This window comes from Pectinophora gossypiella, chromosome 16 (assembly GCF_024362695.1).
Source record: "Pectinophora gossypiella chromosome 16, ilPecGoss1.1, whole genome shotgun sequence".
Classification (NCBI taxonomy): Eukaryota; Metazoa; Arthropoda; class Insecta; order Lepidoptera; family Gelechiidae; genus Pectinophora; species Pectinophora gossypiella.
Window position 1 is genome coordinate 15,544,567 of NC_065419.1, and position 5,748 is coordinate 15,550,314.

The window sequence follows — 5,748 nt, forward strand, 5'->3', positions numbered from 1 at the left end:
TCGTATTTTCCAAAACAAAAGGTGTCCGGTTATTATCGAAGGTTGGCGAATACGGCCGAATGTGTCCGAATAAATCATCGCCGACTCCCGCGCTTCCGATAGCGGAGCGCATTCTTGTATAAAGGAGGAGGTAGATCTTTGGAGGCAGGACTTAGTAGGCAAAGTTTGTTTAACGGTAGCTAGTATGATGTCAGACAAAAATAATGGAAAGCTGATATGTCACGAACATATCAGCTTTCTTTATAGCTACTTCTGCTGATCATCTGTTGCATTTGCTTCTTATGTTGTGTGGGTTGTGAGGTCAATGACAGACGTCATCAACCCAATTGATTTGCCAAAGGTCCCGGACATGGCTCATGTAACCCCTACATACTTACTTAGTTCATCGGGATCCACTTAACGCGCTCTCTGAAGCACGGATCAACTCATTTTCGAACAGTCAGATGATCAGTTTGTTTTGTCCTAACCAAACTAGGGATCATATTGATTTTTGTGTTATATCCTTACTGAGATTCGAACTCGGGTCTACCGAATCGTTAGCACGTTTATTTTACTTGTAGGATCTCGGTTCCCTTAGGTAGGTAAAAATTTACTTTAAGGCTGTCTATCGGTATAAAGGTCCTTGCACGAGTAAAGCTCGATGACCAACCTCAAACACTCTGGTGCCAGGATTACGACGATGAGAGAGTTATCTACTGTTTGTTCCTGCAAAGTCCCTCCCAGCTCCTATCTCCATGTTGCCCAATGTAGTGGAAATGAACCGGGAGCCATACGTTTGATTTATGCGTCGCGGGGCGCGCAATTTCCGAGCGCGCAAAGTTCACGCCAACCTTTGCAAATGTCGGCGAGGGGCCCTGTGGGGGGTAGGGTATGCGGGGGGCGGGGGACACACGGCCTACATACAAAGGTTCAGTCTGGTAGCGCGTGCGCGCGTTATTGGAAACTCGTGATCCCACCTTGTTCGCTGGTTTACACAATAGTTCAAGGAGATAGGAAGCTGTGTGTGCAGATGCTTATAAACACATAATTTAACACTATAAACTCACGACTATATCCAAATTAGGGTAGTCAGAGGTACATCCATCGCAAGATGAACTAAGTACTCACACCACATCGAGCTTTCTCTTAGACCCACGTGACAGGTGGTGAACCATATGTAAATCAGTAAATAGTAACCGGGACCAACGGCTTAACGTGCCTACCGAAGCACGGATCATCTTACTTTCGGACAATCAGGTGATCAGCCTGTAATGTCCTAACCAAACTAGGGATCACAAAGTGATTTTTGTGATATGCCCCTACCGGGATTCGAACCCGGGGCCTCCGGATCGTGAGTCCAACACTCAACCACTGGACCACAGAGGCCGTATAAAGGACATGAAGTCTCCTAATCGTTTCCGGTTCTTATAATTTACTGAGTAACTACTTTGAGCCGTAGTAGCCCAGTTGGAAAAACCCTCGACTCTCATTGTGAGGTCGTAGGTTCGGATCCCTAGTACGGATCTAATCCAATGATTTTCTAATATGTTTTCGAATTAATATTTAGATATTTTGGACGTGACGAAGTTACGTATGTTTCTGATTATGTGACAGATTGTATTATCTTAAGTGTAATAATAATGTAATTTTATATAAAACTAGCTTTTGCCCGCGACTTCGTCCGCGTGGCGTGTTATATAAGAGAGAGATCTTTGTGTGTGTGGGAGTGCATATCAAATTTCAAGCATCTAACTTATGCAGTTTAGATTTTTTCATACAATTTTTTTCCCAATAACTCCCATTTTTCAAAATACAGCCAAAAATAAACTTTATTTTTACTAAGGTATGCATGCATGCAATCAATTGATTGAATTGATTTTTTTTTAATTGATTGTTCATTGAGTTTTAATTTTAATACACACTTCCTCTCTTCCCTTCAACGTTGCTGTGCCCTACAGGGTCCATGTTTTAGTTCCTATGCCTATGTAACACCCCATTGTACTACATGGAATGCAATAAATAATTTAATTGAATTGAATTGAAAACATCTATCTTACGCGTTTTCGATTTTTTCATACAAATGTTTTTTTCCCGCTAACTCCCGTTTCCGTGGGAATTTTGCAATATCCTGCAACTAAGCTTTAAGTTAACTAAGGTACCTGCATGCCAAATTTCAAGCGTCTAACTTAAGCGGTTTAGATTTTTCATACAAAAGGATTTTCCCGCTAATTTCCGTTCCCGTGGGAATTCCGGGAATTCCTTTTTTAGTGCACCTCTACGGTACCTAAGCTATGTTCCTTCCAAATTTCAAATGCCTACGTTTAGCCGTTCAGGCTATGCGTTGATGTGTCTGTCACTGAGTCTGTCAGTTTCTCCTTTTATTTAGATTTGATTTTTTCATACAAATGTTTTTTCCCGCTAACTACCGTTCCCGTGGGAATTTTGTAATATCCTGTTGCAACTAAGCTTTAAGTTTACTAAAGTACCTGCATGCCAAATTTCAAGCGTCTAACTTAAGCGGTTTAGATTTTTCATACAAAAAGATTTTCCCGCTAATTTCCGTTCCCGTGGGAATTCCGGGAATTCCTTTCTTAGTGCACCTCTACGGTACCTAAGCTATGTCCCTTCCAAATTTCAAATGCCTACGTTTAGCCGTTCAGGCTATGCGTTGATATGTCAGTCATTGAGTCAGTCAGTTTCTCCTTTTATTTAGATTTGTTTTTTTCATACAAATGTGTTAGAGTACGAATATTATACTCTGATCCCAAGGTAACAGTGACCTTTGTGGAGGACGCATAGCGCCAGTTAAACAATGGCTCACTGTCACGGATTACTTTTATTGGATGTTCTCTGTACGGAGTTCGACACAAGAATGGTACAACTCGTGCGGCTCGCCGTCTTATAAGGGTTGTCCCCACTACCGTACCTTGCACGTGTGTCGTAAACAAGTGCAGGTGTTGTTTGTTTGCTAGCCGCACGTGTTGTTTACAGTTAACATAATATTTAGATTTTCAATATTTCGCTGTCGCGCTATCACGGCCATACTGATACGCAGCTCGTGCTCTGAGCTTGCGTTTATTCTGAAACAAGGGTATCTTTTAGTTCACTGTAGTAGCATATTCAATTTGTAATTAAGTATTTGTGCTGTTAAGTCAACAACTGACTAAGTCTATATCGGTGCATCGACAGGAGCTTACAATTGGCAAATTCAATAATAATCGTTTCATTTTTTAAATTGCATTGTAACGCCCAGTTGTAAGTCTATATCGTTCCATCGATACGATCTCACAAATTAAAAAATAATAGTTTCCTAGTCCGTTATTTGTTCAAAGATCGGATTAAAATAGGTGAAGATGTTAATCAACCAAATAGTTTTTACTTTTCGCCAGACTCAGAGGCTTAAATTTTATAAGCTTGTTCTGGTTGAAAGTTCAGTAGACAAACTCAGCGGCCAAAAATATAGCTTGTTTCAACAACATCACGGTGAAAGGGACGTTTGCCAAACTCAGAGGCTTTAGTTGCTTGGATTAGCAGCAGTTCCAGTCTCAGAAATATTCGATGAACTCAGAGGCTATTTTGTGGCTTGTTTTTGATATTTGTTGGTTGTTGCTTCTGGTGATTTTACTTTTCGCCAGACTCAGAGGCTTAAATTTTTATAAGCTTGTTCTGGCTGAAGGTTCAGTTGTCAAACTCAGCGGCCGAAAATATAGCTTGTTTCAACAACATCACGGTGAAAGGGACGTTTGCCAAACTCAGAGGCTTTAGTTGCTTGGATTAGCAGCAGTTCCAGTCTCAGAAATATTCGATGAACTCAAGAGGCTATTTTGTGGCTTGTTTTGACAAGTGACCTTTACAACCATTTTTTTTTTATTTCTTGTAAACTGCTATCACGGATCATTCTAAATTCAGGTTTGGTATTAATCTGAGATGTTCATGAGCTATTGTAGTATTTTTTTGGCCAGGACTTTGTATTTCGTATCGATCATTGCCAATAATTTTTACAATTTGATATGGCCCTAAATATTTAGGACCTAGCTTGTTATTAGACCATTGGGTATCTTTACAAAGCACAAAGTCTCCTGGATGAAATAATTTTACTTTAGCACATTTGGAATCGAAACGTTTCTTGCTTTCTGAAGATTGTTCGGTCATTCTGATAATCTATTAAAAGAAATGGCGGTTATTGGCAATCAAGCGCCAGCTTAGTATACAATACGCTGCCACGAAGTCACCACCACACGGCACACACGCGGCACGGCTGCCACTCTCAGACTGTGCCATGCTGTAACGCCTTCGCCGTTTGTCATTCACTCGTCGTCATGTAGCAGTGGTCACATGAAACAAAATAACTAGGTGTATTATCACATTCACATGACTCTTTCAATCGGTTTATAAAGATTATTTTATTAATGACGGTAGATTACAAATCACGTTGTAATTTAACGAAAGTTCATTTCTTTATTGCTTGGAGTGAGAAAATACAGCTTAAACCACGCAGCGTTAGCGTGTCTGCACCAATTCAAAACATTTTTAGACCAAAATGCCAAGATTTGACGATGATGAAAACCGATTTGAAAACGCGGTTTGAATTATGATTGACACGTATTGCGGGAATATGTCTCGTCAATTTTGTTTTAAAATAAAGAGAAATAGTACTTTCAAGTTAATTTGAAATCAATTTCCTCATTATTAAAAATTAAAATACACCCAGCAATGAAGTCAATAACAATAAAGTTCCAGTATGAAAACGACTCACCGTAACAACAGTATTCAAATGCAGGTAGGCACCATTATCCTCGATCCTGACAGTACATAGACATTGTGATGAATATGCCACGGCTCAAGTCCAGGTCCAATTTTTATATTCAGGTCCAATTCCAAGTTTAGCCTTAGTTTTAATTAATTAAACACCTGACTCCATCCACGATTATTATCTTATCAGGATAATACGAGTATTTGAAACTTAGTTTCATCCTTTGAGGCCGTCTTTTTCAATATAATGGGTGGGCAGCAGGACGATCCTCTACTTCTGATGTTAGAGTACGAATATTATACTCTGATCCCAAGGTAACAGTGACCTTTGTGGAGGACGCATAGCGCCAGTTAAACAATGGCTCACTGTCACGGATTACTTTTATTGGATGTTCTCTGTACGGAGTTCGACACAAGAATGGTACAACTCGTGCGGCTCGCCGTCTTATAAGGGTTGTCCCCACTACCGTACCTTGCACGTGTGTCGTAAACAAGTGCAGGTGTTGTTTGTTTGCTAGCCGCACGTGTTGTTTACAGTTAACATAATATTTAGATTTTCAATATTTCGCTGTCGCGCTATCAAATGTTTTTTCCCGCTAACTACCGTTACCGTGGGAATTTTGTAATATCCTGTTGCAACTAAGCTTTAAGTTTACTAAAGTACCTGCATGCCAAATTTCAAACGTCTAACTTGAGTGGTTTAGATTTTTCATACAAAAGGATTTTCCCGCTAATTCCCGTTCCCGTGGGAATTTCGGGAATTCCTTTCTTAATGCACCTCTACGGTACCTAAGGTATCTGCATGCCAAATTTCAAACGTCTAACTTGAGTGGTTTAGATTTTTCATACAAAAGGATTTTTCCGCTAATTCCCGTTCCCGTGGGAATTTCGGGAATTCCTTTCTTAGTACACCTCTACGGTATCTAAGGTACTTGCATGACAAATTTCAAACATCTAACTTGAATGGTTTAGATTTTTCATACAAAAGGATTTTTCCGCTAATTCCCGTTCCCGTGG

At 40.0% G+C, this 5,748-nt stretch overlaps 1 long non-coding RNA gene across 1 annotated transcript; it reads right to left on the bottom strand.

Annotated features, from left to right (window-relative positions):
• Nucleotides 1-2,796: 2,796 nt before the first annotated feature.
• On the bottom strand, nucleotides 2,797-5,285 carry LOC126373912 (uncharacterized). The gene is made up of 2 exons (XR_007567366.1): nucleotides 4,191-5,285; nucleotides 2,797-3,059 (listed from the first exon to the last, which is right to left on the bottom strand). It is a non-coding gene; the product is annotated as an uncharacterized LOC126373912 (long non-coding RNA).
• Between the last annotated feature and the right edge of the window lie 463 nt (nucleotides 5,286-5,748).